This window comes from Malaclemys terrapin, chromosome 2, assembly GCF_027887155.1.
Source record: "Malaclemys terrapin pileata isolate rMalTer1 chromosome 2, rMalTer1.hap1, whole genome shotgun sequence".
Lineage (NCBI taxonomy): Eukaryota > Metazoa > Chordata > Testudines > Emydidae > Malaclemys > Malaclemys terrapin.
Window position 1 is genome coordinate 99,133,996 of NC_071506.1, and position 10,627 is coordinate 99,144,622.

The window sequence follows — 10,627 nt, forward strand, 5'->3', positions numbered from 1 at the left end:
CATTGACTTCAATAGAGCCAGGATTTTGCCCCGTACCTGTGAAAACTTCAACATCTCCAAAAAACAATGACTTTTTTTAGGATTGGGAAATGGAAAATCAATGGATCTTAGGGTGTTGGTTATTCTATTTTTATTTATTGAGGGAGATAAATTCTTGGTCAATTTCTAGAGTTCAGCATTAATAGCTGAATTTAGAAAATGGCTTGGAAATTCCTAAGGAATTAACTATATATGATTCAACACTAAGGAAATAAAAATCTAACCTGAGCTCTTATCAGTAGTTTATTTGTTCTCTTGCCACTGTACAAATAGACCACAAAGAAGATGGAGCCTTAGACAGTGAAACTCCTACAGGTGTAATAAATGTTATGTAACAGGGATTATGAGCTCGTTAAGATTGTGTACTTAATGTAAAATTTGAGAGTTAATATCTCAGTCACATACAATGGATCAAATATTTCCCTGATTTATATAATCACAATTATATAATTGACTTCAGTAGGCTTGTATATGCTGTAACTCAGATAGTCATAATACAGTAAAATTTCTCAAGATCAAACACACACACCAAAAAATGTAAGTAAACAGGTCAGCGCTGCGAATAGAACCTGGTGCTGCTAAGTTCCAGTCCAGTTTCTTCATCACAAGTCCTTCCTTCCTCATTCATAATACTTTAAGCACCTGCATTTATTTGAATACTTAGTCATATCAATAACTAAAACTGTGAATATTTGGAGCATTGCATGGTCAAATTAATCCACATGTTTGTTTAAATAGGGATATACATATATATCACATTCAGATATTTGTACCTGAATTTATTTCAACTGAATGATCAAAATCAATTCACATAAGTGAAGGTGCATTTATTAAGGGATATTGGATGGTCAAGTCTTTTTTCCAGGTTTAAAAGTTCTAAGGTGGACTGGGATTAATAGATTGCTATTTAATCATATCTGATGTGGTGTTTTTGAAGATAAAATGTAATCCCTTGCTAGCAAAAGGATAAATTGTATTTTAGTTTTGGTCCAGTACCATGACTGAATTTATAGAGTTGAGATAGCATAGTAACATTTACAAACCTGGGGTCTTTCTGCCAATTTGGAATTAAATCAAAAGTAAAGGGTATTGTGGTTTCTATCTGTGTGGTAACTGTATTCAGAAAGTGTTTTGCCTTGTGAGAAGCAAGTCAGTAAATCCCAATTACACATTCCTTGGACAAGAATCTGAAGCAAAATTTTAATTCTACTCATTTCTGCAAAAGAACACATCTCCGGTGTGATGACAGACAAACATATCCTCATTCTAAATTTTACCAAGTTATTCCACATTTCAAAATTGTTATGAAATCTGGCAAAACTACAAGCCTTTCTTATTTAAGAGAAGCCTTTTAGTGAGCAGTCACAGTTGTAGAGTAATATTCCAGGTCAGATAGAGGTATGTTGGTGGATGATGATGCACAAACAAGCCGAGACGATCAGTCTCTCAATTTTTTTCACGCATTTATGAATGTTTAATATTTTTTAAAAGGTTCATTTGTTGCCTATTGTTTTCTTTAATGTTGATAATACTACAGTGGGTTCGGCTCTGATGAGTACAATCTCAAGTTCAACAGAGTTATCTGTTTCTTCTAGATCTAGAGTTCATAGGAACACATGAAACTATAGGCAAGTAACACAGACAGTCACAAGATCTTTTAGCTGTTTTATTAAAGCTGCCAACAGAGTTATGAATGTCACAGCATATACAATTCCTAAATAGATCCATGCACCAGTTATGATGTCAGACATACTCACATCCTCCTAGATGGTGTAAGAGTCTGATGACTCTCTCATGGATTGATCATCAATATGGGGATAGTCCCCGCTGGAGGTTTCCCATAGGAAGCTCAATTTTCCTGCTCTGGGCACCCTTTTTTATAATGTGATTCTGTCTATACCTACATTCTGTGCTTGTACATGAAAGTGTCAACCCTCTTTTATCTTATTGGTCTGTGTCCCCTAGAAACATAAAGGACCCTAAATTCTATAAGATGTATAGGTTCTCTTTATGCTCATTAACAGTGACTGGGAGAAGGAGGCTACAGCCGAGCCCCACATGTGCAGTTGTGAGCGGGAGCCCATGGCTGCCCAGGCACTTGTATGGGCTCTTGTGGATGGGCGCTGCCTGGGTGCCGCCCCCTCCACTTTCTGCAGGGTGCTGGCTAATGGTTATGCCAAGAAAGCAGCGGTGAAGGCCAAAGGGAAAGGGTTCAGTAAGGAGGAGATGAAAGGTGGTGTGCAAGGAACCCATGCTGCTCACCACGCACACCATGGGAGTGAACTTCCACAGACAGGGCCCGGAGGTGGCTCCGAAGGATGGCTCTGAGTATTCTGACTGGCTTTTCCAGATGCACCTCAGCCCCCGCAAGAAACTGGAGAAGCTGGACCTTGAGACACCCCAGTACTGGAGGCTCCTGTGGAAGCACAACACCTGGTGCCACAACAAACTGAGCAAGAGCAAGAAGTTTTAGGGTGGGGCCTGTACGGTGACATCCCTGCACCCTTCTGTGCCCCTGGGCTGGGGAAGGATGTGGCACAGGGGCTCGAGGTGGGATTTGGATATGTCCTGTGAGATGGGAAACAGATGCAGCTGGGCGGGTCCCCTGATCTGGTACCAGCTGACATCTCCGCCCAGCCAGTGTCTCTTATTTTTATTTTGAATACTGACGCCAATAAATCACTGGCCGTAACTGGGGGAAAAAAACACATTGACGTACCACCTTTATCCTGTGGTTAAGACACATATTGGAGACGAGGTAATTTTACAGCATTTTTTATAATTTTCGCAATATTCTCACTTGATATCTCTTTTCCCATAATCTTAGGGCATCGGGTTATTCCTCGGTCATTTATTTGTGTCAGCATTTCTTGTCTCCAAGACCTAAAATAGTTAAGCTAAAATCTTGCATTGTCTTACTTATATCTAATACATGATTCTTCTAACTACTGATCAATATTATACTTCTATAATCTTACAAATTAATTCTATTTAACATACAATTAATATATACAATATAACATTGATTAATCATAACATCACACCATAAATGGATAATAAAGTAGAATCATTGGCTACACACTTAAAAAAATCATGGTAGTAAGTGATTTACAAGTGATCTAATACTTTTCATAATATTTAAATTTGGTATTTTATGGTTTGGAAAACAGCTGTTTATTTTTCTATTTTAAAAAAACCCTTTTCATTTCACGTTACTCTAAAATTGAGAACCTGTCCTCACTAAATCGGCTGTCCAGTTTAAGGCTGAATTACCAACCACAGGGATGAATGAAATCTCTAGGTAGAATTATAACCTACAGAGATAAATTTTGCATACACTCAACTATGAAATCAAGGGCTATCAGTCATGCCTTATGGCTAATGTTACACCATTTACCAAAAGTGTGATTCTACTATAAAAAGTGACTATGTATATAAGAAAAAGTACTTTCTTTCTTAATAGACCTGTTCTCAGTTGGATTCAATCATAATCCACTGATTTTAGTGAAAAAATAAGTTTACTGCTTTTTATTCCAGTTAGCCTTGTAGAACCAACATACATAGCCTAGAGCAGGGTTGGCTAACTTATATAACACCTGCCAACTCAGGACCTCAAAGGGCTTCTCCTTACCTGTGTAGATATAATTGTATTGTCTGTCAAGTTTTTGCAGCATAATAATGTTAGGTCACTGAACAAAATCTTGTTCCTAGAATCCAGCACAGGTAATGGGGCTAGTTCTGAGGGAACTCCAAAGGGGGCTGGATGAGAAGTTCTCTCTGGAATGCAGTGCAATAAGGATCCAGTCAGCTGCTGCAACTCTCTCAGCAAGGGAATGGGGCTGTGCCCCTAGGAGATGAGGGGAGTATTGGGAATTTGGGGAAGGGGCCTTCCAGTCAGCATTTGCAGCTCTGAGAGAAAAATTTTAAAACTACTTTTTTCTAAAGGTGGCATTTAGATTTAGCGCAATGAAGACAAGCATGGCTGGTAACTTGGGATCACTTGTGGCTATATAAATACTGTGTAAAAACATTGCCATCTCAGCTGAAATATAGTGCAAGGTATTGACAAGTGGCTGTTATTAGGTGGAGGGTAACTAATCACAAAATGATAGGTAGAGATGAAAATCTTTATTCCATTATCTAGACTGTTTCCTTGCCAGTGAGGGATTGCTCCAGTATTTTCCAGTCTTTTACTCAGTCAAATATTAATTGGCTCAAGAAACCAATATCCTCTATAGTCTCACTATAGTAAGTTGTTGTTTTTTTCTGTTTTTTTTTTCCTCCTTGTGTCTTTTTATTACATTAGCTCCTAGTGACCTCAACTGAGTTCAAGGCCCTAATGTACTAGGCACTGTACAAACACATAATTGGAGACAATCCCTGCCCGGGAAAGCTCAAATTCAAAACAGACAACGATATTAAGACAGCTTCCTTTTCTTTATCTTATCCCTTTATTACTAATTCCACTCCTGTAAATAATTCTTCTCCCTCCTGAGTGTTTGAAACACTCAGCTGTTCTCCTGAACATTGTCAGCATTTAACCAAATTATTCATATTGAGTTCTTTAGTCTTTCCTCATAAGCCAACCCTTCCATTAGTTAATAAGCTACCACCAGAGAGACTTTTATTTAAGGAGATAAAGCTGCTTGCATTTAACCAGGCCTTCAGACAATGTTTGTAATGTTTATGATGGCCAATAAATGGAATAATAACCACAAAATCATAAACCTGATACATCATGAACTCTAAACTTTGTTCCAAGTTATAGATTATTAGATGAGGACTTATTTACAGTGAAATATTAAGCAATAGAAGAATTCCTTTTTTCTTAGCACAATATTGCATTTTCCAGCAAGCTGTTGAGCTACAATAATATAATAGATCTACTTCTGATCTCACTGACACCGTTGTACTTCAGGATTACCTCCGTTGAAGACATTGGAGTTTGATTTAAAATCAAGGTAGTTGAGATGAGAATTAGGTAGTTTTAGAACTGTGCCTTGGGGTTAGGGGATAGGCACATTTAAATATAAATATACAAATTTCACCTTCCTCACCTACCCCTTTGTGTTTCATCTGTATAAATCCCAGTTAGTTTTTATGTGAATTTAACCCAATGTGAATGCTTAGAAGAAGGGGAAGTTTTTTTAAGCCTATTACAAAGGATCTTGGCCTTTCTGCTAAAACTGGGGAGCAGGGTCATTATTAGTGTCGGGAGTGGATTTGGTCATGTGGATGGCCACTCTCCGTGAACTGAACTGAGACCATTTTATTTCATATAAGTCATCGGAGAGCCATCAGATGGCTCTTATCTCTTGGTGACTACCAACTTGTCTGCATCTAGCAGATGAGAGGTGACCTAGGCAATGGTAGTTTTGCCTGACAAAGGACTGCAGCATTGAGTCCATAAATACAAAATGCTATTTCCCTTTTCATAACCCTTGAGCCATTCAGTCTTCTATAAGGAGGGAAACTCTTATTCAACCCTAAATATCTGAAACAATAGCAAGTTCCTCTTTCAAACTTGTTCCAATATGAAAGTCCCTTGGTAAGGGGGAAAAAATAGCAACACAATGAGACCCAGGGCCTGATTCTCCTTTGCCTTGCACCTTGAGCAATCACTTACACCAGAGTTAAGTGAGGGCAAAGTGGATGTAAAATACTGCTGTAGTTGTGGTGTATTGAGGGCTGTGTTGGAACTGCAAGCTGTCACTTGAAGAGTGGTGGGGGTTCCTATTCCTGGTGATAAGCCAGGAGGCTTTGTAGCAAAGTGTATGATCAGAGTCAGTCTGGAAAGAGCCATCTTAAAGGAAGGTGGGGTGAGTTGTGCCTCACTGCTTTAGGCGGCAACCTGTTTTCTCTCTCTGTGTTTTTTGGTTTTTGTGTGTTATCATTCTGAATGCTAAGTAATAAAGTAGTTTTATATTGCAACTTGCCAGCAAGAGTATTTATATTGTTATCTGATTTCTCTGTGTGTATGCTATGAATACAACAGTAACGTTATAGGAATAGAGTAGTAGCGCTTTAAATAGCTTGAGTCCTCTATTGGCACTCAGTGTTTTTAAGTCTCCAGAAACCAGCCAGAACAGCAGCATGTAGATAGATAGACCCTGAATTTTTAAGTGTGTGTATATATAGTAAATATGGTTATTTGGGCCACCGGTATGACCATGTGATTTCTTTGTGTTGTGTAAAGAGAAAAAAAAACACCACAACTGCCATTGCAGTTTGGTATTATTTTACACCCACTGGTATACATGCCTGCACACAGTGCAGAACAATGGAGTATGAGGCCTGGAATATTTATTCAGATAAAGCAATTAAATGAACCATTTTTAATCCTGGCCAAAAAATGCTTTCTGGTGTGACTTTAATAATATTTTAAAAAACCAAACTTCCCTACATGCTCCAAAACAGCATTTTAGTCCCGAACATCTGGTACTTATCAGCCAAGGTCAAGTACATTCTGATGCTTAGCTCACTGTCAGAGTCCACTTTCCAGAAAGAAACAGTGGGGGACATTTCACATGTATTGGTGTGTGTGTGACTTGGCTTTTGTAGACTGCATTATTAGTTGACAGGTTAACTAAAAAGCTGTCATAAAATTCTGAACTAAAAGTTAATTTTTAGCCACTCAGTAACCTTTCTTAGTTAGTTACAAACCTTTTAATCAACTTGGATAAATTCTTTGTCCAAAATAAAAAGCACAGCTTGTAGTTCAGTGTCTCTAGTTCCTCACCCACTATCAAGAAAGCAGCAAAAAGAAGAACATAAATAGGTAAGGGTTTTCTTTTAATATGTAATATAGAAAATAGTGCTAAATAAATATCCTGACTTTTCCTGAATAGAAGACTTTCATGAGTTAGGAATGTAGGCCCAAACCTTCAGTAGTAGAGGTGGGTGGGAATTTTAACCTGGCTATTCTGCATCCCAGAGGAGTGCACTAACCACCAGGCACTTTGGCTCTTCTTGTGTGGATGCCTCTCCCTCTCTCCTGTTGGAGCTGTTCCGTTTTGTATAAATTAAATATTCACTGGGCCAGAGAGAGAATCAGGCAGAGCAGAGACATGAATCTGGGTCCCACGCCCAGCTGGGCTATAGAATCAGTCTCGCTATACAAATAATTAAATATTTACTAGGTCAAAGTGGAACAGCTCCAAAAGCTGAGATTGAAAGAGCGGTCGCAAGTAAGCGCCCTCACCACTGGGCTATTGACTATTCGGGGCTGGATGGCTCTCACTCTTGGTTTCTTTTGCAAAACTTTTTAAAGAGGTTTTCACCTTATTCTAATATGGAACAAAAAAAATCACAACCTCACATTTTTTTCATAAAACAGAATTCTTGGTTTCCCATCAGCTCTAGTCATGGCACTATTATCTGTCTTGGAAAAAGGCTTTACAAAGTCTTACAAAAACAGTATTTCAAACAGTTGCTATAGTGTGAAAGTGCTTTCTATCTACTAACCAAATGTCAGATCCTGCCAGCACTTCACATGGAGAACTTCCATTGTAGTTATAAGGCTTGCAAGATGAAACACCGTTTCTTTGCCCAACTTAAATTACTGCCAGATTTGGTGAGAGGCTGAGATCTTCCTGCAGCTTGCTGAATGCCTCCTGCTCCTGTGGAGTACAATGGAAGCTGCTTTGCATGGCTGAGTCTTTTTTCTGGAGAATTTGCTGAATGAGAAAAGTGTAAATACTAGAACCAGCCATGTGGCCACAAGGGGTCCCACTGCTTCAGTCAGAATTGTATTCAAACAAATGGTTGCCTTTTTGTGCACTAGGTAGGTAGCTCTTTGGAGAACACACCCTAAGCTTTTGTGTTTATTTTTAAACTACCTTCCTTGATAGTAGTTCCGTTAGGAAGATCGTACCTTCAAGTAGGGTGACCAGATGTCCCGATTTTATAGGGACAGTCCCGATTTTTGGGTCTTTTTCTTATATAGACTCCTATTATCCCCCCACCCCGTCCCGATTTTTCACACTTGCTGTCTGGTCACCCTAGCGTCAAGAAAAAACCCACCATTTGTTTCCCAGACTAACCCTTCCTGTAACTGAAGACTCGTCTCATTTCAAATGTTCAGTTTACTATTAACATGATGCAAACCCAGGTATTCTCCAGCCTTTTAATTTTATGAAGAAATTCTTTCATAGGATCCACTTCCCATCAACAAACCCCACCTCCACCCCCGACTCTGCTTGGTCCTCAAAATATTTCATTCTATGGATGACTTGCTTGTTGACTTCAAAGCATCATACCCAGATCCACAGCACCTGACTGTGATGCCATAAACCAGAGAGTCACTTCAAGCAACAACTAAGGCAGGAGTGAGCAAACTTTTGGGGCCAAGGGCCACATCTGGGTGGGAAAATTGTATGCAGGGCAGGGGGTTGGGGTATGGGAGGGAGTGTGGAGTGTGGGAGGGGGTGCGGTGTGCAGCTTGGGGTGCAGGAGGGGTGCGGGGTGTATGGGGGGCTCAGGGAAAGGGGTTGGTGTGCAGAGTGCAGGAGGGGGTTCAGGGCAGGGGTGCAGGAGGGGTGTGGACTGCGGGAGGGAGCTCAGGGCAGGGAGTTGGGGTGCAGGGTGGGTGTGAGGTGCAGACAGGGGGCTTAAGGCAGGGAGTTGGGGGGTGGGGTGCAGGAGGGTTTCGGGCTCTGGCGGGCTTCGGGGTGGCAAACCCAGAGGAGCGGCGCGCACCGGGGCCAGGGCAGGCTCCCTCCCTCCCTGCCTGCCTGCTCTGTTCCCGGCCCCGCGCCGCTCCTGGGGGTGGGGAGCAGAGGGCTCCCCGTGCGCTGCCCTTGCTGCACCTCCAGGTACCTCCCCCGAAGCTCCCATTGGCCGCAGTTCCCTGTTCCCAGCCAATGGGAGCTGCGGGGGGCGGGGCCTGGAGGCAAGGGCAATGCATTGAGCCCTCTGCCCCCCCGCCCGGGGGCCACAGGGACATGGTGCCATCCACTTCTGAGATCCTGTGGGCCGGATCCAAAGCCCTGAACTAAGGTCTATCTTAGTTAGGGGTGTGACTTTTCTATCAAAATAATAAAATCACTACAGCACCTTGTGTGGATGCAGTTATCTGTATAAAGGTAATGAGGGCTTGTCGACACTACAGAGCATTTGCTGATATAGCTATGCTGACAGAGACCCCAAGCTCAGAGACAGCATAAGCAGGCAGAAGGAGTTCTGCTGCAATAGTTACACCATATCCCCAAACCACATTGGCTAAGCTGACAGAAGCACTCCTCCATTGGCATAGCTGCGTCTACACCTGCGGTTTTCTCTGCATGACTTTTTTCACACTCCTAGATGGTAAAACTTTGTAGTGTAGATCAAGGATTACATCTCTATAGTTTATTCCTGTTACCGACAGTAACAGCTATGTGATATAAGGTGCCTTTATCCTGATATAACCCACTAGAGTGGGTTGTACTGATACAGTTAAAGCAGTACAACTTGTGTGTAGACAAGGCTGAAGCTGCATAATAGAACACTTAAAAAGCAAAAATCCTCTTTTCTTATTAATGACTGTTGAATAAAAAGAGGAAAGTGAAACACAAAAAATGTGCTTATTAATAAGGAGTGAAGGAAGGGAAGTGCTAAAAATATATTGTATGCATTATTTCTTAAAACAATTGTTTTTAAACTTTTCCAGGGGCTGTTAACTGCTCTTTAAGGTCAGACCAATTCAAATGCATTAGGATTTGAACACTATAGTGTTTGTTTTCTCCTTTGCTATTGCATGCCTGTGCCATCCTATGAAACTAGTGCCTGATGTTTTTTTGTTGCAACAATGAGTTGCTTTAGTGTCACCAGGAGGCTCCCTTTTGTTTATTAAACCAACTCCCCTTACACAGCTCTTTCTGGTTACTACACAAATGCTAACTAGAAGTTGCTGTTTTGTGTATTGGTAGTGCAAGTACCATGTAGTTTCTTCTCTTAATTCTTCTTAATTCCACACACACTGAATAGCACAACGTGGTTGCTAACTAATTCCTTTTTGGATTTACAGTATTTGGTCACCTTGCTACCTGTGGGGGCTCTGTGAGTATTTTCTCATCTCTCTCTTTTTAGGTTTTTCATATACATGTATACTCTCTTGCTTAAAAGAGCAGAATTGCACAAAAATCTGTTTAACAAGTCATTAGATCCCCTCCAATTGGACATGGGCAGAATCAATCATTTTACTCTTGTTTTTCCCACAGCACTTCAGTTTCTTTGCTATTTTTCAACCCAGTTTAAATAAAAATAAAATCATGGGCTTTATTTGTGGATCGTAGCATTGCCAGGTGTCTGATTGTTGACCAGAACGCCTGGTTGAAAAGGGACCTTGGTGGTTCTAGTCAGCATGGCGGCCAATGGGAGCTGCAGGGGCAGCGCCTGCAGGTACAGGCAGCACACACCGTGCAGAGCCACCTGGCTGCCCCTGCACCTAGGAAGCAGACATGCTGACTGCTTCTGGGAGCCACATGAAGCCAGGGCAGGTAGGGAGACTGCTTTGACCCTGCTACGCCTGTGACCGGGAGCCACCTGAGGTAAGCACCGCCCAGCTGGAGCCTGAATCCCCACCCACACCCCAACCCCCAGCCCAGAA

The 10,627-nt window shown here is 41.3% G+C and overlaps 1 protein-coding gene and 1 pseudogene across 1 annotated transcript in view; both read left to right on the top strand.

Moving 5' to 3' along the window:
- The first annotated feature begins 1,709 nt into the window (after nt 1-1,709).
- Nucleotides 1,710-3,006, top strand: LOC128832756 (39S ribosomal protein L54, mitochondrial-like; annotated as a pseudogene).
- Nucleotides 3,007-6,755: 3,749 nt separating this feature from the next.
- The window catches only part of CNDP1 (carnosine dipeptidase 1), a 35,248-nt gene continuing 31,376 nt past the window's right edge, over nt 6,756-10,627 (top strand). The window contains exons 1-2 of the mRNA XM_054017832.1: nt 6,756-6,817; nt 8,193-8,366. The gene's annotated coding sequence lies outside the window, so the exon portion shown is untranslated. The remainder of the gene's footprint in view (nt 6,818-8,192; nt 8,367-10,627) is intronic.